Source organism: Siphateles boraxobius, unplaced genomic scaffold, assembly GCF_051911475.1.
Source record: "Siphateles boraxobius isolate OS27281-9 unplaced genomic scaffold, OSU_SipBor_1 66, whole genome shotgun sequence".
Taxonomy (NCBI): Eukaryota; Metazoa; Chordata; class Actinopteri; order Cypriniformes; family Leuciscidae; genus Siphateles; species Siphateles boraxobius.
In genome coordinates, this window is record NW_027509193.1 from 22723122 (window position 1) to 22748743 (window position 25622).

At 37.9% G+C, this 25622-nt stretch overlaps 1 protein-coding gene across 7 annotated transcripts in view; it reads left to right on the forward strand.

Annotated features, from left to right (window-relative positions):
- Nucleotides 1-25622, forward strand: part of LOC143721995 (trinucleotide repeat-containing gene 6A protein-like) — an 87139-nt gene that overhangs the window by 28051 nt on the left and 33466 nt on the right. For 2 of the 7 annotated variants that reach the window (XM_077212998.1, XM_077213003.1), the window contains exons 1-3: nt 2390-2540; nt 4317-4368; nt 18774-18863. The gene's annotated coding sequence lies outside the window, so the exon portion shown is untranslated. Of the gene's footprint in view, nt 1-2369; nt 2541-3374; nt 3464-4316; nt 4369-18773; nt 18864-25622 lie in introns of those variants that run through there. The other 5 variants (XM_077213002.1, XM_077212997.1, XM_077213000.1 and 2 more) reach the window with 5 other exon arrangements.

Here is a 25622-nt window from a genome sequence, read left to right on the forward strand (position 1 = left end):
TGGCTTTGTGAAAATGATAAATGCCTTGCAGAATAGTGGTCTGATAAATTGATCCTGGGAGTATGGTGGTGCAGGCTGACCTGCGAATGGTCGGACAGGTAATTGGTTGGATCAGGGTGTAATTCAGCTCCAACAAATCCCTTTCACAGCTGGCACCCTGTCTGAGACGGGTGACTCTAGGGGGATGGGTGAGAGACAGATAGAGATTGAATATAATGATGAGGTAGTGGAGGAATTGGGCAAGAGCAATTGAAAAATAGCACCCTTGTTGGTGAGATTCTTGGTACATCTGGGGACCAGTGAATAAGGAGGATTAGGGAGACAGAGGTAAAGACGAAAAAAGGGGACAGCTAACCAAAAGAAAGACAAATACTGTTAATGACATGCAAAGTTTGTCACATCACGGCATGAGCGTAGTTTTGCTCATTTTGACAACCTACACGTTTTGATGATTGAAATGTGTGTATTTTGACCATTTCGAAATATAACACCAGCGTAACAGAGCTCACTAGTAAGTGAGTTTGGAAAGCGAGTCTCTGAAAGCCAAAGCCAGCCATGTATTTGTCATGCAAAGCTGTTCCCCTCCTCCTGCCCTGTCTGCCCGAGCACAATGCATCTGCCCGCGTTCCCAGGCTCCACTTGCTCTCATCGGTCTGGGAGGGGGAAGAGCAGCCCACTGGCCTGACCAAACTGACCCTTGTCCTACTGCAGCTAACTCACTCACAAGCAGCTGGTCTCGGACCTCCGCTGATCATCAATATTCATGCCTCATACAAAATTAAGTCTCAATATCAAAGACACCGAGGGCTGAGCTGTCCCGAGCGGTGTGCGCTGTTACTTTCTTGTGCGCTGTTCTTATTCTTCATTTAAGAAGATGTATGTCTATATTAAAAAGCAGACTAATTGGACAGTACAAAAGTAAATAATTAATGTTTGAAGTTACAAAATGCTAATTATTCTGTGACAAACATACAAACAGTTGTTGACAGTTTAGCAACAGCGTCATGCAAAATATCTTCGCATTGTACATCTCACCTCAAAGGAATGTGGCTCTACCTGCTCATTTATTTTAAGTATCCTGTTTTTTGTCAATTAAAATTAGGTAAATTATGGGCCCTGACATCTGGATCTGACTATAGTGATAAAGTTTATCAATTTAAACCAGGTTGTTATCCGCTTGAAACAGTTTCAATCGGTAGCTACTTCTGTGCATTTCCTGCCTAGTGAGGCAGAATGAGTGCCTTCAAAAGGACAGCGTAGCAGAGTTGTTTTCATCCCGTGTGCCACTGCTTTGTCTTCAAAGTGAAAACGCAGGCAAATTCCAGACTAAAAGCTGGTCTGTATCTATATTGTTGTGGATTTATTTAGGTTTTTCCTAGTCTGCACTTGGTTGGCATTTTTGTCTTGTGATGAAAGAATTGTGTATTTCACAATGGTGAGGGTATTCACTGTCAACAAACATCTGAAAAAGAATGAGGAATTGGTTTTGTCTAGTAGGTTTCCCTAAAAGTGACTGCAACGTTTTCATAATACTTTGATGGCACATCAAACTACTCATGTATTTTTATAATCAAATAAACACATTTTAAATAGCCTACATTGAATCCATGAGAACACAATATTATTTTAAAATTCAGTCTGATAAATATGGACCCTAAATGGGTTAGATTTAATAAGTTAAAACAGCCCTGTTTGAGATTAAATCAAATGCTATTTGACTTTTTGATGGCATCTGTGACATTAGGAAATTGTTCACATTGTCAAATCATTACAATTTACCTAGTGCATATTATTTTATTTTACATTTTACTTGAATATCGAATTATTTTTGTCCCTGTTGTCATACAAATTGATGCTGTTTAAACAGTGTTGGTTTCTTAAACTCTGACTGTATACTTGTCACTTTGGTTTCCCATCTGTTTGGAGTAGGTATTCCTTAATGACGTCATTCCGGATTATTTGTCTATTTCTATAAATAATTATGTTGTTATTCTCGCTATAACCCAATTACTTATACATTTCCCTCCAATATTTGACTTTATATCACATTGGAAAAAACACTATCTAGCAAAGCCATCGTGACGAGTCCTGGTTGACCATCAGCTCTCTGGCTGTGTTTCAAAACCTACCGAGCTGCCTACCTAGACAGCATCTTTGGTATTAAAATCAGTTCAGTTTACACATCACTCTTCACAACTGTTTTAGAGCGATGCTTCCCAGTTTCCTACGATGTCTAAAAATACAGCATGCGCTCTTGAATCGCAAAAATGCACTATAGGTAGGCAGCTTGGTAAGTTTTGAGGCATAGCCTGAATGTGGCCACCATTTTGGAGGTGAGTGTGTAGAGTTGGAGGAAGTGCTCTGAGAGCAGCGCTTGAGCTCTTCCTGCAGTTACGGGGATGAATGCATGAATGCGAGAGAAGAAAATGGCGATCGAGCAGGACAAATGTTTCCCCTCCTAGACTCTGCAAATGTGTTGATTTTCTACAGCCTTATTATTTGCTTTCATTTCATCTCTGCTGCACTTTAAACTACAAGAGGTGAGTTTTTCGAACCGTTCGTGTGTGTGTTTTTGTGGTTTCCACCTTGTAAGCAGCATAACGTTACATTTATCCAGCGTATCTGCAATAAATAAGCTGAGCTCAGCATTGGAAAGACACGGTTAAATGTTTTAGCCTGCTACTGTTGTTTACGTTTGCATGATAGTTACACATTTTAATTGTTTATAAAAAATAGTGTCTATTGTCTGCATGATGTCTAAAAAGCACTAATGCATCTCAGTTGTAGATTTCTTGAACATTGATCTCCTGCTTTCACATAATGGCATCGAAGTGACATTGCAGTCGGCGTGTTTACAAATATAAAAGTCGAGTTAATGAATGTATTATATTTAAATATCAGGTTTCGTGCGTTCTGAAACCATTTACTGTAGTGTATTTTGGAACGATGTTTTGATTAAATTTGGATGTTTAATTCGACGTCCTGCAACTTTTCTCTATGTCGACTTGAGTTGGTAACGTTACGTTAGCTACCTGGAGCATTCGCTCAATAATTAAGATATAATGAACGTTACGATAAAATACGATAATGTAACACTTAAGGTGTTGTGAGCAATTACAGACCATTGTTTGATTCGTTTAGCAGTTAAATGAGAGAGCCTTTAGTAACGTTACCCAGCTGGTTCGTTAGCATTCTTAGCTCAGCTGCTGAATTGCGCACATCGAGTAAAATGGTCTTAAATAACTGGATAACAGTTAGTTTTCATTTTAACCAAGTTATTCGCTTTAACAACATCATGCAGAGGCCAGCGTTAAATGCTATATGTTTATTTGTCTTTAGCTTTTAAAGTACGCAGTCACGGCAGCTAATTCAGAGGGAAAATGTCAGAAAAAGCAGGGTTTCCCTTTCCTAACCCAGAAGGAATGAAATACAGACATCCCGAAGTCGCTCTTCGAGAGAAAAAGTTGTTTAGAAACGTGTTGAGTGTGTTATATTGTAATGTTTTTAAGGGCAGGTCAAGGTTGCTGCTGTTAGCAGCTGAAGCCCGAGGTGGGGGAGGAGGTGGTGTCCCTGCTTTTAAATGGCTGAACAGAGTATAGCAAATGTTGAACTTACTCATTCGTTTTGTTTTTAAGAAATATATTTGTATTATTAAAGGTTAGCTAATGAATGCACACTTAAAAAAAACGTCAACATATGTTTTTAACATTGCATTAACTCATACTTTAAAAGTTATACAAGATTCAACTAATATTGTAAGTCAGCTTTAATGTATTTTAAGCTGAAATTACTATAAGGCAGTACTTTTTTAACAGTGTAGGCTGGTCTTATAATGGTGCTGACTACTCTGTGACTTACAATCAGAAGTGTGTCCATCCATTTTTTCCTATTATGTAACAATGGAGAGAGGCATAATGAGTTGATTTTGGTTTCACATTGTAGTGTATGTTGTGATGGGATGTTTATGGTTGCCATCAGATGAATCACCCAAGTGAAAGTGAGCTGAGTTCTAGATCTATTTTAGATTGACTGTTTCTAGGCTGTAAAGTGCCAAAGCATTGCCTTGTTGTCATTGCACACTTCAGCGTCATTCACACAATATGTAGTCTTATGTACAAGAATGAAAGGTGCCGTTTGCATTCAGCTCTATTAAGTTAAATATATCAAGCTTAGCTATATAATCCAATTCCACTCTGATTCTGTCATATTTATGCTTATGCAATAACTATTGGTTTAGTCAGCATCGTTTAGGAACTAGAGAATGAAAAGTGAATATCAGTTTATTAGTTTAACAGCTCTGTTTTATTTCCTTATAGAGAATTGGATGCTATTGCCACCAAAGACATTGAGGAGAAGCAACACAGGTCAGTAAGTATTTTCAGTAATGTAGATGGGTGCTTGGTTTTTCCTGAAGCCAGGTCCTTCTGGGCTTTTCCTATTCATTCCTATGCTGAGCAGCACTAACAAAGCCGGGTCAAAGCAGATGCTGCTGGTGTAAGCGAATGCAGTTCCGTTTGAATTAAAGGGGCTCCCAGTGCTGAGTAAGCTTTGCTTTTTTAAAATGTTAAACAAAAACAGTGTTTGTGTAGCTCTTTGTGACGCTACTGTATTTCAGTCATGAGTCACAAAACCCTTACCTGCACTGTTTATATCTGCCTGAGTTTGTTTCAATGTTTATATGTACCAGATAAAAACTACTGATCAAGACATCAGTAATACTTTCAGTTTTATTTGTTTTCGCCTTGTTGTGATGCCGAGAAGCATCAGTATTGCTTAACCGGATTGCTTTTAACTTCAAGTTAATCATAGACAGGTTTTGAGTTTTCTTATCAGGGAAATGAACATTGCCCCTGTATGGTCATAACCACGTCCACACCTAACAATGCCAGGGACTAGATCATAACACGTTTGCTTTCACTGAGTTTGATGGCATATTGTTGTATTTCTTGCATTTAGGCCTAAACTATTTTTTTCTTGTTTCATGTCATTGATTAGTCTAATTCACAATGTTTGTTTCTGTGTTGATGCATAATGAGAAAAGTGTCATTTAGATCATCTTTGTGACTTGTGTTGTGGGTAAAAAAATCGAATTCCTTTCTGATAAAGATTGCTATTTAAAAAAAAAAAACTGCAGGTTTGCTGTGCTTGTTTGTAGGGCTGCACAATTTGGCCAAAAGTTTGATTTTCTATATAATTATTATTATTACGCATACTAAATAGAAATAGTAAAAAAAATAAGATTGCATTACTGTAATATTTCACTGTAAAATGAAAAATGGGGTGCTTAAAATTATTTTACACTACAACTGTAAAATAATACTAATTATAGCTGTCTTAATTTCTTTTTCATATGTTAAACAATCAAGCTTTTATTTTGGTGCAGGGAGCCCTTAAAAGGAAAGTTCACCCATCATTTACTCACCCTCATGTCATTCCAAACCCAACACAAAAGAAAATATTTTAATAAAATCTGAGCTAGTTCTGTACTCTCCATTGACAGCTACGCAACTACCACTTTGACACTTTAAAAAGTTTATAAAGAGATCGTAAAACTAATCCATATGAATTGAGTGATTTAGTCCAAATTTTTAGAAGAGACACGATCGCTTTATATGATTTACAGATTGAATTTGGTTTTATTCACATAAACATTGATCAGTGAACATAATCTGAAGCTCAACCAGAACCTGCTTGACTTGCGAGGACAAACCTCTTTGGTTCTTGAGGAAGCTCAAATGTGCTGCGTAACACACAACAACGAACCTCGTTGTTTGTTGCTGAAGCTGAAACGTGCTGCGTAACACGAGAATGAACCTCAGTGGTTCTTGAAGCTCAAACGTGCTGTGTAACACAAGAATGAACCTTATTGGTTGTTGCTGAAGCTCAAACGTGCTGCGTAACATGAGAATGAACCATCGGTTCTTGCGGAAGCTCAAACGTGCTGTGTAACGCATAAGAATGAACCTCATTGGTTGTTGCTGAAGCTCAAACGTGCTGCGTATCACAAGAATGAACCATCGGTTCTTGCGGAAGCTGAAACGTGCTGTGTAACGCATAACAATGAACCTCATTGGTTGTTGCTGAAGCTCAAACGTGCTGCGTAACACGAGAATGAACCATCGGTTCTTGCGGAAGCTCAAACGTGCTGTGTAACGCATAAGAATGAACCTCATTGGTTGTTGCTGAAGCTCAAACGTGCTGCGTATCACAAGAATGAACCATCGGTTCTTGCGGAAGCTCAAACGTGCTGTGTAACGCATAAGAATGAACCTCATTGGTTGTTGCTGAAGCTCAAACGTGCTGCGTAACACGAGAATGAACCATCGGTTCTTGCGGAAGCTCAAACGTGCTGTGTAACGCATAAGAATGAACCTCATCATTGGTTGTTGCTGAAGCTCAAACGTACTGCGTAACACGAGAATGAACCATCGGTTCTTGCGGAAGCTCAAACGTGCTGTGTAACGCATAAGAATGAACCTCATTGGTTGTTGCTGAAGCTCAAACGTGCTGCGTAATACACAAGAATGAACCATCGGTTCTTGCGGAAGCTGAAACGTGCTGTGTAACGCATAAGAATGAACCTCATTGGTTGTTGCTGAAGCTCAAACGTACTGCGTATCACATGAATGAACCATCGGTTCTTGCGGAAGCTCAAACGTGCTGTGTAACGCATAAGAATGAACCTCATTGGTTGTTGCTGAAGCTCAAACGTGCTGCGTAACACGAGAATGAACCATCGGTTCTTGCGGAAGCTCAAAATGGGCTGTGAAAAGCATAAGAATGAACCTTATTGGTTGTTGCTGAAGCTCAAACGTGCTGCGTAACATGAGAATGAACCATCGGTTCTTGCGGAAGCTCAAACGTGCTGTGTAACGCATAAGAATGAACCTCATCATTGGTTGTTGCTGAAGCTCAAACGTGCTGCGTATCACAAGAATGAACCATCGGTTCTTGCGGAAGCTGAAACGTGCTGTGTAACGCATAACAATGAACCTCATTGGTTGTTGCTGAAGCTCAAACGTGCTGCGTATCACAAGAATGAACCATCGGTTCTTGCGGAAGCTCAAACGTGCTGTGTAACGCATAAGAATGAACCTCATTGGTTGTTGCTGAAGCTCAAACGTGCTGCGTATCACAAGAATGAACCATCGGTTCTTGCGGAAGCTCAAACGTGCGGTGTAACGAATAAGAATGAACCTCATTGGTTGTTGCTGAAGCTCAAACGTGCTGCGTATCACAAGAATGAACCATCGGTTCTTGCGGAAGCTCAAACGTGCTGTGTAACGCATAACAATGAACCTCATTGGTTGTTGCTGAAGCTCAAACGTGCTGCGTAACACGAGAATGAACCATCGGTTCTTGCGGAAGCTCAAAATGGGCTGTGAAAAGCATAAGAATGAACCTCATTGGTTGTTGCTGAAGCTCAAACGTACTGCGTAACACGAGAATGAACCATCGGTTCTTGCGGAAGCTCAAACGTGCTGTGTAACGCATAAGAATGAACCTCATTGGTTGTTGCTGAAGCTCAAACGTGCTGCGTATCACAAGAATGAACCATCGGTTCTTGCGGAAGCTCAAACGTGCTGTGTAATGCATAAGAATGAACCTCATTGGTTGTTGCTGAAGCTCCAAACGTGCTGCGTAACACAAGAATCAACCTCATTGGCTGCGTTTACACCGGTCCTCATTAAGTGGCTTCTGTATCCGGATAACAGATCGTATCTCGAAAAAAAAAATGAAGAAAAAAAGATGGCTCCGGTGCAAAGTCGACTTGAAGTGGTGGGTTTTCTTTTAAAAACAGTTTTTAGTTGGGGGACGTTTTACAAATCTTGCAAAATGAGGAGAATGAAAGTGCAAGTACTAAAAAATGTTGATAGATGTAATGGAAACGGTACAGAGAAACATATGGGGCCGAGAACGTTGCCAGCTGTGGTGGGAAAAAATGCGCGTTCTTTACAGGAAATGAATGGTTCTGCAACTTTCGGGTGCGAAGGCAAACATTTCAGTATATTTGCGATGTACTTCGCACTCAACTGTAACGCAAAACATGCAGCAATTCCTGGAGAGAGGAGGGGGAATAATGACAGTGTGCGGGGTTTTGTGACGTCCACCTGTGAATGCAGACACGATGGCTGGATTGCGTTTACGTTACACTGATATCTGATTACAATGCGTCTTCGACTACTTCCGAACCGAGACACGCTGATCAGATAACATTCCGATCGGTTAACATTCCGGTCAGAAGCTCGTTTACACTTGTTTTTTCAATGTGTATGTGGACAACATCCAGATACAGGTTGCATGTTAATGCCAAGAGTAAACGCAGCAATTGTCACATTGTCAACGGAGGGACAGAAAGCTCTCAGATTTCATCAAAAAGATAATTTGTGTTCCGCAGATGAATGAAGTCTTCACACCTGCAAACTTGCGTTTTCTCGGCCAATTGGGTCATTTATGTGAATCGCGTAGAACCGGAGAGTTATTTCTTTGAGGGGGGGTTAGGCCAATTTTCCTGCTGACCAAAATTTCGTTCTTTCAAATGTAGGCGCGTTGCGCGTGGTAAGCGCGCTCATAATCCGCCGGAGCCACCACAACATTGCCCAACATAAAATGGCAAACGTAATGCAAGCGGAACGAAACTGCTCGTTGTTGTGTGGTTGACGGACCGTTTATCAGTTTGGACCAAAGCAGCGCGAGCCGAGCTTGATCAAGCGACACTGTTACTACACAGTGCTAAGAGATCAAGAAAAGGAATATTTTGAATTTGCCACAGAAGTAATAACATCGCTGCGATATCTAGTGAGAAACATTCACATTTCTCCGTTATTAACGGATCAAACAGCACTGACGTGGAAACCAGGAAGAAACATTGTGCCATGAATTAACTATCCAGTGTCCACAGATCAGCAACATTCACCATGGATTTACTGTAGTAACACTAACCGCAACCATGGAAGTTTGGCAGGAATAGTAGGCTATAATGCCTTCAAATAACATTACGTCGGTTTTATTTTGACATTATGAATACAATTGCTGCCCTCAAACTAATCTGAACTAAAATATGTTTATAACTACTACAATATTACATTTCATTTTTTCCAAGGAGCTGTTTTGTTTTATATGCTCCTAAGAAGAGTCAATTATAGCTCCAGAATTGCTCAAAGTAAAACAAATATCATACTTTATGATGTTAGTTTTCATTTAAAAAAAGAATAAAAAAAATTAAATCAAGAAAATTACCAAAAACCTGGTAAACAGTAAATTCTAACAACATAGGTCTATTTAGATAAACAATCTGGCGAGCATGTTGTTTTAGGTTAATACACCAACAGCAAATTTCTGTCTAATAAAGCGCTCAGAAATGTGTGAGACCCCCCCCCCCCCCCCCCCCACACTGTCACTTTTTTTACTCTGAGGAGTTTGCAGGTCTGAGTCTTTCAGGTTTGGAATAGGTATGGACAGGGTCCGAAATTAACTTTTTGGCTCACCTGCCTAGGGGACTGGTAGATGAAAAAATCCACCAGCCAAGCATATTTTTTACCGGCCAAAATAATAAACAGCTTTTTTGTGTCACATATACATTCATTACTACATTTAATTGAGATAAGGTATTATGTTGAATGAATAAGAGTACATAGAAGTCAAAACCGAGCAACAAAGAGTAAGACATGGAAGATGTGAGCATGGAACTAGTGCTCATAACAGTACATTTGAAGGTTTTTTAAAACTATCAGATACTTTACCGAAAGTAAAGAAAATGACTGATTAATACTATCAGTTAAACGGTTTAAAAGTAATATATATATATTTATCTTTTTTGTTTGTTTGCTGCATGGTTAAAAAAAAACAGTATATAGCCTATTTGTTAAATTACGGGGCGCGTCGACGCGCAACCACACGCACCTAAAGACATAATTCGCTGAGCAAGCAAAATGAACCAAGCGAAAAGTAGCTACTGAGTGGGACCATTTCGACAGAAAGGGCGATGAAGTTACTTGCAAAATATGCTACGTGGTATTAAAATAAAGCAGTAGGCCTAGTGCAAGTACAATGCAAGATCACTTGCGAAGCAAACATCCACGAGCAAATGAAAGGTGCTTTCCGAAGTTGGCCACTCTAGCGAGACGTTATCTCTGTATTCCCGGGACATCTGTGCCATCGGAGACCCAGACTCCCCCCACATCATGTAGACATGTTACCTTTTTTAAGTAAAACCTAGACAAGCTGTGGATTGAGGTAGGCCTGCTATTTTTATTTGATGAAAAAAACGGTCTGATGAAAGAAAAAAAAGGGGCGTTTTTTCAAAGCTTCAAACTGATTCAGTGTTTTCTTTTTGTCATCTCAATTTGTTAATTATTTAAGTTAAAAAAAGATATTTAGTGTAGGTCTATTTTAAGTGTGAAGAAGGCTCACACATGCTTCTTCAGGCACACACGTACAAACACGCAAGGTCTCTCGCTCTTCCTCTCTGCCGTGCGCACGGTTTGGAGCACATTAGCGTATGTGCGAGCTCTTTCGCGCTCGCTCTAGATTCCGGGAGATTTGAACTAATTTGCGGGCATCAGGGAGCCGCTATCCATATGCGGGATATCGCATATTGATATCAGTATCAACACTTGGGATGTCTGGAACATTCACCCGCCAGCGTGGCGGATAGCCTTTTGAGATTTACTCGCCAAACGGAAAATCTACCCGCATTTGGCGATTGGTGGGTGTTAATTTCGGTGCCTAGGTATGGCAGGGTTCGTACAAAGTGCTTAAAGTGCTTGAAGTACTTGAATTTGACTTTTTGAAATTTAAGTCCTTGAAAACCCTTGAAAACAGACATCTTTTGAAGAAGTACTTGAAAAGTGCTTGAATTATTAAAGGGATGCACCGATACAGAGCTCATGTACTCGTAAAAATGCTCCGATACACAACAACCGATAGGCCTACTAGGCAGCGTGTAGTAACCGTCTATGATAGTAACGCACAGCTGTGGTGCGCGAGCTGATCGGAGAAAACCTCGCAGTGGATTGAGCGCACGCGAGCTGGTCGAGCACATCCTTTAAACAGACATCAGTGGAAGGTTTGTAGTTCAGTGGGATGTCAATGGCAAAGACAATAAAACGAGTACATCTTACGTTAGCTTATTATTAACGTTAACTGACGAGAGAGAGCGCAGTTCTGTTGAATGCTCTTGATTGCTGATCGTTCACTCAGCACGTGTTATTTGGATGGACTAAATCGTATATGTTAGTAAAGTAAAACATGAACTGTTACCTGATTTATGTATAACGGGTGATTCCCTACATTATTACTGGACGTTTGCAGTCAAGAAGTTCCATGAACGCAAACATCAGCGCGCGCGTGAATAACTACTGAATTAAATTGTCTTTCACGTCTTGCGCTTGTACGGACGAATTCACACAAATTTATTTAAAAACGCCCATCTTGGCGAGTATCCTAGTAAACAGTTACAGAATATGTCAACTTCTTGATGAATTAATAAAAAGCAGGTCAGTACAAATCAAATTGAATTTCAAAACGCAAAAAAAAAAACTATTTAAATATGAATTCTGCGTGTCTCTAAATGAATGGTGCAGACGCGTGATTTCATTTACCACACACACACACTGGAGCACGCGTGACGCTTGCGCTGTTTTCAGCCTCAGCCGAATCATTATATGAGGACATAATTGCCCTATTTGCCATAGGGCCCTAAACGTAATTTTTTGTTAATCTGTAAATAAATTGAATAAGTTTGATTTAAATTAATAAGAAATGCTTTTTGATTACTAAAATTTAATTTAACCATTAAAATAGTCTAAGTTTTACAAAATGCTGCTGGGTGCTCCCTGCACATTTTTTTAGTTATTATCAATAATAATAATAATAATGTTATTATTAACAGTTCTCAGATTTAAGTATATGTTTAAAATAATTTAAAGAAAGTATTATTAACTTACATTTTTACACCAGACATAGGCTATATATCGGTTTTAAAATATCGGTTATCGGTCTACTTGATCTGTAATAATCGGTATCGGCATCGGCCCTGAAAATCACATATCGGTCTACCCCTAGTACAAATGAAATGTACGAGAGTCTGGTGGGACCAGGCTAAGAACGCGCTGACAGACGAAACTTAAAGGAAGCAAGTGTCTCAATCATTTTTCTATGATAGGTGTCATTTCGGCTCACTCGTGGTACTGCTGCACTTTCCTGCAGTCTTGAATGCAGTGAAGGACAGCTGTCTTTCCTCATTCTACTGGTGTTTGGATTTCATATGATTTCTCATTGTGCTGATGATATTATGATAATTCAGTTTCATTAATTATTTTGATAAAAAAATAATTTCATCTAAGTAATTCCAAACTTCGTGTGGCAGACGACGACATTGTGAGCAAATGCAATCGACTTAACACACTCCACAGCGCCACCCAGGGCATTTGATTATAACTGAGTTAGTGCTTGGGATTTATCATGGATTCACTGCATTTACGGACAGAAAATCAAAGTAGTAAAATTTGAATAGTATTTTATTTTTCGAATAATAATTACAGATCAAATATTCGACTATTCGTGTACACCCCTAGTTTGGAACGAGATGAGGGTAAGTAAATGACAGAATTTTCATTTTTTGGTGAACTAACACTTTAAAGCTTCTCTAGTTGACAATAGCCGGTTTATTAGTGGTTTTCATTAAAAGTTTAAGGTGGTTGGTGCATGTTGTGTTCACAAATGCACACAATAAACAGCCCGAACTCAAAAGCAGATGAGTTTGTGTGGAGCAGCAAATACTGCAAACTGAGAGACTGAAAACAATGGATTGTGAACTGCTCGCGTGTAGATACTACACTTCACACCTGAAACATGCAGTGCAATTATTTATTTAAATACATTGCATCCTTTGCAGTTTAAAATTTTAATTGTGCCACATCGCTATTTCGATTGATCAACAATTTGTTACAATTCCGTGATGCATTTATTTATTTATTTATTTATTTATTTAAGGTCTTGCAGTGAAGTTATATGTGCTGGTATGATTTTGACCGGTCATCTTTTAGCTGGACTTATTATGTCGACGCTTCATAAACAGATGCTGTCTTTGTGTTTGTGTATGGGAGGATTCTGTTGTTAAGATGGCCATCTGGTTAAACACTTTAAGGAGAAGAGGTTGGGGGAGGGGCAGGGCTGTGTGGCCTCAAGCTCAATCTTGATAGGCTGACTTTACCCCCTGGAAGTGGTTATAGTCTACTTTTCCCATCAGATACTTGTTTGGCCCTCTCACGTATTTATGTGATGCTGTAGGCTTATTTTATGAGCTTGAAGGATGTTGAAACAGGATGGCAGTGTAACTACCCCCTACTGTTGGTAACTTCTCTTCTTACCAGGCTGAATTTACAATTGTTATCTCTTTGAGTGTCAGTCGTTTAAGCTGTCACTTGATGTGAACTATACCAACTCGTTCATTTTTTTGTTGACTTTCTCAGCTTTTCAATGCTGTGGTTAAATTTTATACCAAGACAGTGATTATTCTGTGACTTACAGTTGGACTTGTGTCCATCCATTTTTTCTTCATTTTACCACTATGTAACTAGAGAGAGAATTGTGTACAAATTGTGTACAAAGAGTAAGAGTGGTTTTATCATTTGTCTTATATTTTAATTGTATTTATTTTTCCAATGACTTAATGGTTAAAGTCGTTGTGAAATCAAGATTGTTCCATTTTATTTTTTAAAAACATATTGCTGATTGTTTTTTTTGTGAATGATTGCGGGGACAGGGTTCAGCAGGAGGAATCTATCAGTCACATTGATTTTAATTTACTTTCAGACTCAAAATACAAGTGTAGGCAGGTGTACAAAAAATAAATAAAAAAAGAACTTGCTGTTAATTGGCACTTCCTGCAGACTGGGCATCTAATACATGATTTCACCTTTCATGTCATCCACCTACTGAGTTGAAGTGTCAAATTAACAATCGATTAATCATTAACCTTCACCTCTCAAATCCAACGTGGGGCGCTACTAAGTTATCACGTTACTTGACCACTCTTCTTTTTTTATGCACAGCTTGTCAGTGAAGCACGGCTCTGATCAGTAGTAAATGCTGCTCCATCTGAAAGCCGCTCTAACGCAGGCACTCCAAATATGCCCCGCAGAAGTAGATAACGCACGTCATTCCAGGAAATCCCTATTGACATCATACTATCGCTGTAGCTGAATAAACAGAAGATTGAAACAGGGTTCCTACAAGGTGCTTAAAGTGCTTGAAGTACTTGAATTTGACTTTTTGAAATTTAAGTCCTTGAAAACCCTTGAAAACAGACATATCTTTGAAGAGGTACTTGAAAAGTGCTTGAATTATAAAAGGGATGCACCGATACCGAGCTCATGTACTCGTAAAAATGCTCCGATACCAACAACCTATAGGCCTACTAGGCAGCGTGTGTATAGTAACACATAGCTGTGGTGCGCGAGCTGATCGGAGAAAACCTCGCAGTTCTGTTGAATGCTCTTGATTGCTGATCGTTCACTCAGCACGCGTTATTCAGATGAAAACTAAATCGTATATGTAAGTAAAGTAAAACATGAACTGTTGCCTGATTTATGTATAACGAGTGATTCCCTACATTATTACTGGACGTTTGCAGTCAAGAAGTTCCATGAACGCAAACATCAGCGCGCGCGTGAATAACTACTGAATTAAATTGTCTTTCACGTCTTGCGCTTGTACGGACGAATGCACATAAAATTATGTAAAAACGCCCATCTTGGCGAGTATCCTAGTAAACAGTTATTTTTACTTTTAAAGTAAAAATAGTCAGTTATTTCTCAAGTGAAGTAGCCATGTTCAAATGGGGTCTGTGCGTTCGGTCTTAAAGGGGCAGTTTAACAAACCAAATGCTGTTTTAATGTTAATCAAACAATGGACAAATAAATTACTCACTGCTCTTGACTAAATAGGCTACCCTTTTCAACTTTACAAAAAGATCCATCTATATTTAATTTATCCAGTAATGAATATGCAATTTGATTCACATTTGATTACTTTATTCAAATTTCTGTAATAGATCTACCCGAAAAACTCAAGTAACATATGTATATATGATATTATTTATTATTTAGATATTTGTGCATCTTGCATAGAGCAGCAAATCTTTGTGCAGATCTAGAACAAGTAACATGTTTTCATCGTTTTTTAACATAGTTAATATAGAAAAAATACAATAAGCACGACAGTCCGTTTTTGCATCTCCAAACCAGATGCTCGTTAGATAAAAAAATAATGTCATATGTCATAATGATTTTATGCGGACCTGCCTTGTTACTGCAATAGCCTACTTTTTAAACAAATTAGTTTCAATCAAAACTATTCGTGTGATGCCACTGCGCAATACACACACATTACAGCAGGATGGCGGGTGTTCATTTCATAAACTGTGGACAATGGTAGCTTATTTAATGTAGCCTATAAATTAACATGTTCAAAAAACAGATAATGTCATCATACTTGTAGCAGTGCTATCATCGCATAATAATCTGTTTGGTTGTAAAATGTATTACCTGAATGAAATGAACTCGAATGTATCGTCCTGTGGAATCATTCATTCACAGACAGCATACGAAGATGTTCAACTAGATAGATCTTCATCGCTGGCAAAAATATGATGCATTTGCAGATTTGCTTTCACTAGACTAAACTGTAGGCCCACGGCCACTTCATCCAAGGCTCTTGATGTTCTTAAATCTTCCTGGTACGACTCAGAGTGTGAATTGAAAGCGCATCAGAGGATTCAGTGCGTGCAGGAAACTGAACAGACCATTCAAACTGATTTGCGAACCGATTTAGACAGATCTGTTTGATGAAGTCTTTGAACAGAATCGACTCAAAAGAGTGATTCATTTGTGAATTGAGCATCGCTCATGCCCATAAAAAAGATGCAGCGTGCTTGGAATAAACTATGCATTTAACAGCATGTATTAGATTAAAATCAAGTAACGAGAGGAAGGTCGCCCCAACGTAAGGAAGTAAATTTAGCCTACTTTGTAGACGGTTACTACCATACACAGTAAAAGGTTACTACCCACCTCTGTTGGGGGCAGAGTTAACGGTCGCGGTGCTCTTCTGTTGTTTGTTTACAGTATATAAAACACTGGTATCCTATCGCGCAGTAGGGGGTTTCATTCATATTAGTGACATCTTGTGTCCCCGACAGGAAAATACCCTGCTGCGCGATCTGTGACAGTTGGCGCGCCGTCAATTGACACATTGGAATTGTGCGAAAATATAACGATATTTGAAAAAGTAATTTTATGATCGAATTTCGAACGCAGTTCGACTATTCGACTATTTGAAGATCACGACTCATCCCTATCTTTAAAGATGAACTGAACTGAAAAAAATTTCAGACGACGTTCCTCTCGTTACTTTATTTTTAATGCAATAAATATTGTTAAATGCGTTATTCCAAGCGCGCTGTATCTTTTTTATGGGCATGAGCGATCCTCAAATCACAAATGAATCACTCTTTGAGTCGATTCTGTTGAAAGACTTCATCAAATAAGTTGGCAGATCTGTCTAAATTTGTTCTGCACACTGAATCGACTGAAGCGCTTTCAATTCACACTCGACTCGGAGTCGTAACAGGAAGATTTAAGAACATCAAGAGCTTTGGATGAAGAGGCAGTGGACCTACAGTCTAGTGAAAGCAAATCTGCAACATCTTTGTCAGCGATGCAGATCTTTATTAGTTCTTAACATCTTCGTATGCTGTCTGTGAATGAATGATTCCACAGGACGATACATTCGATTCATTTCATTCAGGTAATACATTTTTAGGGCTGCAACTAACGATTATTTTGATAATCGATTAATCGGACGATTATTTTTTCGATTAATCGGATAGAAATTCAATTAGATTTTTTTTTTCTTATAACTAAATAAAACCGTAAATCAGGGTATTTATGTGTAAAAGTGTACTTTAAAAAGTGCAAAAGCCACACATTGAGTTTTACTAATATCAATATTTGCATTGTTTTTAATGATAATTGCTGATGGCAAGTTGACAAACATGATTATTGTTAAAAAAATTATATCCAACATATTATGTTTTAACACAATTTTTGTTAAAACAAATTTACACAGACATGTTGTTCAGATGTGAATATCTGAACTAAAAACAAACTAAAAACATCTAAAATATATAATTCATTTAATTTTTATTTAAAATTAATTATATATAAGGAATATAAGGATAAAGAATATAATATATATTTTATATAATATATAAAAGAATAATATAAGGATAAATTGATTAAATAAATATAGAAAGACTGAAAACAATTCTGTGAACGTAGAGCCGCAGTAGATCGCGTTTGAAAAACAATTAAAACTTAGTAGACAAATGCTATAAAAAGAGAACGGAATGGAGGTAACGTTACCCAGCAAGCTAACAGGCTTGAGTAAAGGACAGGAGAAATTATGCATTAGTGCACAAGCATTCGCTGAAAACCGCTGAGTACAGTGACTAAAAAACAATATTTTACTGCTGCTGTTATTAACTGCCTTTATATTTAGTGCTTCGCTTTGTAAAGACCGTTTTAATTTAACCTATTTCTGCGGTAGCGCTATTTTAATCCATCACTTACGTTGCGAGCGAACTGATTGCACAACCTGATGCTCGAGACAAAATACAGACATCCCAAGATCCCGGAAGTCCCGGGAGTCTCCCGCATATTGATTGCGGCTCCCTGATGCCCGCGAATTAGTTCAAACTCCCGAAATCTAGAGCGCGCAAGCAAGAGCGCGCATGCGAGACAGAAGAGACTGCTCCAAACCGTGTAAAACATTTTACAACCAAACAGATTATTAAGCCAGATGTCACTGGTACAAAGTATGACATTATCCGTTTTTTGGAAATATAGCCTACATTAATTTATAGGCTACATTAAATAAGCTACCATTGTCCACAATTTATGAAATGAACACCCGCCATCCTGCTGTAATGTGTGTGTATTGCGCAGTGGTGTGCGATCTTGACTTTAAAAATGCCTTTGCCTGCCTTAGGCACAGTTAAACAGTTTTAAACATGCTTGCAGAAATATGCATTTGATTACATTTTGGAGAACAGAGAGAAGATCTGTCGATGTGTATTTGATCGTTGTTTGTGTTCAGACGTTCAGTAGCGGTAAAGAGTCCGAGCACATGTGAAGAGTTTTAACTTTTCCTTCTCTGTGTCTATGGTTCCCTTTACATGCCTTTGAATGCAAAACTCTGCAGATTGACTTTATTTCGACATTGTCTAATAATCCAAATGTAGTTGTGTAAGTTACTATTGTACAAACCAAAGGACAGACAATGGTTTTCGGGCTACAGATGGCAGAAATAATTTTTGTTGCAAAGATATAGCCTATATATCTAATTATGATAAAAATTGTAATTTAAATTAAAAATATCAAAATAATATCATGTGTTTTTATATATATATATATATATGATATTTATTATTTAGATATTTGTGCATCTTGCATAGAGCAGCAGATCTAGAGTATAGGTAGTCATCGAAAAAGTGTTTGCCTGTGTGACCCACAGAGATAGTTGTCTGTTTATAGAGGAGTAATTTCCCAGTTTAATCCGTTAAGGAGATTACCAGAAGCTTTCTCCCTTTTACTAAATGCCTTGCTGGATCATTTATTTGGAAATGTAGCTGTGGGTGACTGTTAGAGTTGCTAAAGATGAAGCCACGTTATGATGTCTTATCTGCCATTTAATCCTTTTGATTTCAGGGAAATCATTCGAAACACGGATGGAGAGTGGATGGAGAAAAGTGTAGAGCTCATTGGAATGACGATAAGGAAGAAGGGGCTGGTATAAAGGTAAGAATTATTGTCTGTGTACAGGGCTAAATATTACCAATGGCATTTATTGGAGTTATTTTGAGCTCAGTGCATTGTCACGGCATCAGCTATCAAGCCATATTCATTAATGATATTGCTCTTTTTGTTTATTTCTGATTGGAAAAGAGAAGGAAAGCCATTTATCACAAGTGACCATACTTTGCCTTTAATGCAGACCAAGGCACATCATAGAAACTTTTCAGTGGGTGTAGCATTTTTCCACTGAGTGATGTGGAAAGGCTGATAGCTCAGCTCTTTATCTCTTGACCTTGTCTTCGCTCTCACAGTAGCTTAAGGCCAGTGGTGTGACTGATGCTTGGTTCAGTCTGATAATAGCAACTAAATGCCCTCCTTGGGAAAAGTTTGCAGGTGTGTCTATGGTCTTACTTATAGAAAGTTAAAATGTGTGGAAAATATGAAATTTTATGTTGAAATATGGCTTTTTTGAAACCCTCTTTAAAAGTAGTTTGAGCTTGGGAAAAGACATTAAAGTATTGTGATGTAAATACTGTATCTAATTCATTCGGTATCTGGGTGAAGCGCTGCTGCTCAGAGATTCGCACGGCAAATATCCAAGAATCATGTTTCCAGTACACACCCCTCCCTGCTCACCCCGGGTGACTTTTTACTTATCTGTTTGCCCATATGTCCTTGTCGTCGTCTTGATACCGAGTAATACTTGAGCAATAAAGTTGACTTTGCTGTGTGCAAAACAATATTTTGCTCCTTTTTTATTTAGATAATAAATTAGATAATACTAGATAATAAACATTCACTCGCACTTAAATTATATTTCATGACTTATTCATCCAAATAAATACCAGCTGGAAATTATTTGGTCCTCATCTAATATTTCAAAACACGTTCCAGTCTACCTTCCTGTTTTTCCTTGCACCTCTCATTTTGAACATCTCAGTCTATGAAAAAGTCAAAAGTTTATCATGGTTTCTTTTTTTTCTTAGCAAAATCTTAGGGTCAAACAATGGAAAACCCTTAAAGAAATGATTTGTAGCGTCTGTGTTTTGCAACAAAGGTTTAGTGTGTTGATTAAATCACCTAGCTTTTGCTTAGCAATGACCATGCACAATATGTTTGCTTTCAAGGAAGAGCCACTGACAAAGATAGGAAGCATTAAGTCATAGAGGCTGGAAAATCACTTAAAAATGCAAAAAGCAAAACTTCAGACTTTTAAAGATAGAACCTTGTCTTTTTGGCTCTTATAGTAATAGATTACTGACATAGCTGGCACCAAATATGGAAAAGCGTTTCAAGTCAAGACCTGTTCATGCATATTTGTATATTTAAGACAAATGGCAGACCTGATCATGTCTGCAACTTCTTTTGGGATGGTTCAAGAGAAACTTTTTTTTCTTTTTTGCTACGCACTTAAACCCTATTGTTATTGTTAATTTTCCCATGATGCAGCATTCTCCATCTAAAACTGATCGAGCAGACTGAACCGTAAGTCGTAGAGACTTGAAACTTTGAGGGCTGGTAGTACTCACCGCCTACTCCTTGGCTCAAGGCGGAAAAAATGCATGCCTCGGATTTGCTCGCCCTTCAGTTGCCATTTTCAAGAAATTATAATCATCAAATAATCAACAATCATCAAATTTGAAATTTCAATTCACGGTCGATAAGGGGAACCAAAATGTTCGATGTGACCGGGGCTACTTTTACTAAAACGGCTTTAACTGTGGAACGAAAAGAGAGATTTTCGCTAAACTCGGGAAACATGTTTATGAGCTCAATCTGAGTTTTGTGACGATTGGCCACTTCGTGGCACTATACCAGGGAAATAAACCATGAAAATGGCTATAACTGCACCCAACTATTAGTCTGATGAAAACTGGCATGCAGTGTCTTTGTCCAGGGTGCCATGATAGTCTATGAGAACATTGGCGTATCTCAAACTCAGTATGCGTTTGGCGCTTGCCGCTTTTTTATAGAATAGTGCAATCCGTGCAGATCCGAAGAGTTTTTTTTAGGGGGGGTGAGTCTGATTATAAGAGGTGGGTAGTAACGAAGTACATTTACTTCGTTACATTTTCTTGAGTATTTTTTTTGTGGAGAAATTGTACTTTTAAGAGTAGATTTAAATGTGGGTACTTTTACTTTAACTTGAGTACATTTCTAATGAAAAAACTGTACTTATACTTCGTTACGTTGGGCGTTGTTCCTCTTGTTACTTTATTTTAATGCAATAGGCTACATGTTGTTAAATGCGTAGTTTATTCCAAGCACGCTGCATCTTTTTTATGGGCATGAGCGATGCTCAATTTACAAATGAATCACTCTTTTGAGTCGATTCTGTTCAAAGACTTCATCAAACAAGTTGGCTGATCTGTCTAAATCGGTTCGCAAATTTGTTTGAATGATCTGTTCAGTTTCCTGCATGCACTGAATTGACTGAAGCGCTTTTAACCACACTCGACTCGGAGTCGTAACAGGAAAATTTAAGAACATCAAGAGCGTTGGATGAAGAGGCAGTGGACCGACAGTCTAGTGAAAGAAAATCTGCCATCTTTGTCAGCGATGCAGATCTTTATTAGTTCTTAACATCTTCGTATGCTGTCGGTGAATTAATGATTCCACAGGACGATACATTCAATTTCGTTTCATTCAGGTAATACATTTTACAACCAAACAGATTATTACACCACAATAGCACTACTACAAAGTATGACATAATCTGTTTTTTGGACATATACATTAATTTATAGGTTTACATTAAATAAGCTTGTCCACAGTTTATGAAATGAACACCCGCCATCCCGCGGTAATGTGTGTGTATTGCGCAGTGGCGTGCTTAGACACAGTTAACCAGTTTAAACATGCTTGTAGAATTATACATTTGGTTACATTTTGGAGAACAGACGGAAGATGATCTGTCAATGTGCATTTGATCGTTGTTTGTGTTCAGACGTTCAGTAGCGGTCAAGAGCCCGAGCACATGTGAAGAGTTTTAACTTTTCCTTCTCTGTGTCAATGGTTCCCTTTACATGCAAAACTCTGCAGTGTCGTTTTATTTCGACATTGTCCAATAATCCAAATGTAGTTGTAAAAGTTACTATTATACAAACCAAAGAACAGGCAATGGTTTTTGGGCTACAGATGGCAGAAATAGGCTAATGCTTGTCTCTTCTGTTTTTGTTGCAAAGATAGCCCATCTAATTATGATAATGATTGTCATTTAAATTAAAAATATCTAAATAATATGTTTTATATATAAATATATGTGTATATATATATATATATATATATAAACACCGGCCTATGTCCATTCTCAAACCAATAGTTTGCCGATAGTGCTGCGTCGATCATAATCCGCGGGTCCGGCGCGCCAAGTAATAAAAACATAACATTACAATTAATCGAGGGTGGATGACAGATAAATCATTATAATGTTTTGATACAGAATTCTTGACAGAAATTTTTCTTATAAAACAAAGCAGAGAGACAATCCTTCACCAGTTCATTCTTATTATATTAGCCCTTCTATTACAGTTTAAAGTGAGTCGTGTTGCTCTGTTCTGGACTAATTTCCTCATCCAAAGCAGTAGACAACTGCTTAATTGATGTTGCAGGTACATTTAATGTTTTATCATCTGCATACATCACTGTCCATGCACACTTTAAAACAAGAGGAAAATCATTGGTCTTAAACAACTTCCTTGAGGCACACCACATTGCAACTTTCACATCTGAATAATTCCATTATAAAATACACATTGTCTAATTAGACAGTTAATTTTTAAACCAATGTACAGTATGAGAAGTAAATTTGTAACATTTCAGTTTATCCAGCAATAATTTATGATCCAGTACATCAAAAGCTGAGCTAAAATCCTACAATACTGCTTTTACTAAGTTATTGTCATTAATCTGCTCTCTCAATATGCATGCTGAAAATTAGAGCGCAAATTTATTTGCTCATAAACTATCATTTGCAATACTTTGCTAAGAACTGGTAGCAAACTTATTGGTCGACTATTATGACCATTATAACCCAGTGCTGCATTTTTCTGTAGATGAATAACCTTTGCATCTTTACAAGCTAAAGGAAAAATCCCTTTTTCAATACTGATATTAAAGATGTGGCAAACTGGTTCTGCCAAACAACATTTCTACTCTTAAATTTATCAAATTATTTATTGAAAAAATCATTTAAATAATTTTCAATTTCATATGGTTTAAAATAGTTAAAAATGAGTCACCTGTATCAATAAAAGGAATTTGACTTGATTTCCTATCCATTATTTCATTGTGTACTCCACATTTTTTTACAATCATATTTACAATCACTTATTTTAATTTTGTAAAACTTTCTTTTCTTTTTCCTAGTAATTTGCAATAGACGTCCCAATCCTCCTTGTTCCCAGTTCTGTTTGCTCTACCCTTTGCCAGATTTCTCTCAAACATAATGTTTTTCAACTCATTAACAATTCATGGTGCCCTAACATTCTTCACTGTACATTTTTTCATAGGTGCATGTTTGTCCACAAAAGGGTAAAAAAATCTTTCAAATGCTGACAATGCATTATCAGGATGAATTTCCTCATAAACATCAATCCAACATACAGTATTTATGTCTCTACAAAATGATTCTTTACTGAATCTCTTAGGCTGCGTTCACACTGCAGGGGCTTAATGCTCAATTCCGATTTTTTGAAAAAAATAGATTTTTTTTTGCAAGGCCGTTCACATTTCCAATTAAATGCGACCTTTTGTGATCTCCTGTGTGAACGTGAACGTGAAATGACCCAGAAGTGACCCGCATCCGCAGAAGAGTACTCAACGGTCAACGACGTCACTTGCTATGTTTTCATAAACCGCCCGGTTCCTATAAGAGCCCTCGAGTTTGGCCTGAATAGAGCCGTTCCCCCCAAATATTAATTAAATCAGAAACCTCGCTTCCCTTCCATTGTCTGGTCTCAGCATCGTCCGCCATAGTTGTTGTTTATCTTCTCATTCCCGCCTACTTCAATGCAGAATGATGACGTTTGTCGAATATCAATGACGTGCAGGTCGGATACATGTGACCTAGCCGTTCAGATTGAAGTCGCATTTCAAAAGATCGGAGACATATCGGATTTGGACCACATACCCAAGTGGCCTGGGTCGCATTTGAAAAGATCGGATCTGTGTCGTTCAGACGGTCATGAAAATATCAGATACAGGTCGCATAGTGGCAAAAAAATCGGAATTGGGTCGTTTCAGCCTGCAGTGTGAACGTAGCCTTATATGAACTTTTATAAATTACTTTTGGTTTTCTAAGTGCTTACATGCGTGCTAAAAAAAGCATAATATATTTTTATGCATGTGCTTAAAGGCCTTAATCCGCTTGAACCCCGATAAATGCTGCTTGCAGCTTTTATTATTATTATTATTATTATTTTTATTATTATTATTATTATTATATTTAATTTTTTCTCCAATTGATTCTGCTTTTGACATCTGTACAAGCACGTTGTCACTTTTGCATTCCGATTTAGAAGTAAACGAAAAGACTGCCTTATGTGCTGTTTACATACATACAATTTGTTACTTTACTGTTGATTGTTATATCTAAAATAAATAGCAATACCAACTGAATTTAGGCTAATATGGGCTCTGTTGTTAACCTTTAATATTATATTAAATTCCTATGTAGTTTACTGCATAAGCAGAGATCATTTTATCCTTAAACTTTTAATTATTAATTATAAAGACAGACACAATTTGTTCGGTATACCACTGTTTATTAATAAAAAAAGCAATTTTAGATTTAGTTTTCTTAACTCTGCTGTACCGAACCGTGTTTTCAAAACCGAGTTACGTACCGAACCGTCAGTTTTGTGTACCGTTACACCTCTAGTAATCATACAGGCTTGCCATTGAATTCAGCACTGGTTGTTGCAGTGCAACAGATCTGCATGGTAGTCTGCTTGTTGCAACATGACCACCTGACTTCCTGACAGTTGTCATTCCACAATAAGCGAGTCGAAGCTGTCTGAACAGGAAGTTGCCCCTAAAAAAACACAGACCTGTTGTATGGTTGCAGTATTACTTCACACTTTTGTTTCCTTTTGAACTCCTCCGCTAAAACATTCAAGAGATAAAGTAGACTTCAAAAAATGAAAGCCCCCCAAAGAGCTCCCCCTCACAGAGCCCCCACTAGGCAGCAGGAGGAGCTAGCAGGAGTTCTCAAGCAGTAAAATGACACCATGCCCCTCCATTTTTTTTTTTTTTTATGAAATGCAAAGAGAAGCTTGATGTGTTTGAAGGCTTCTGGTAAACCTGGATAGGAGGGGAAAGGGAAGCTGTGATCTAATCCTGTATTACTTGAAGGTAGAGTTTCAGCTTTTATAATATGCTACAAATATGTTTTACTTTGCATTTTGAGTTATTTTATTCCCTTTTATTGTTAAATTGCTGAATTTGTAAAATCTCACGGCTGTTTTGATGTGAGAGGAATAATGTAATTATACTAGTCTTTTTATTGGTAGCTCTCTGTTCTAGTCTGTAGTTGACATGTTCTGGCAATGTTGGGACGGTTTCTGTTTTTATAAAGCATTTATCTACTTTTTTTTTAATGTGAAACTGAATTGCTGCACTGTGAGGTCATTCCTGAAGAGGAAATTCCAGAACAAAACAATGTCCATGAACAAACTGCTGGATATTGTAAACACTTGAGCTGAGCATACAATGGTACATGTCCTCAAAACATGGCATTACCATTAGGGCTGCAACAACTAA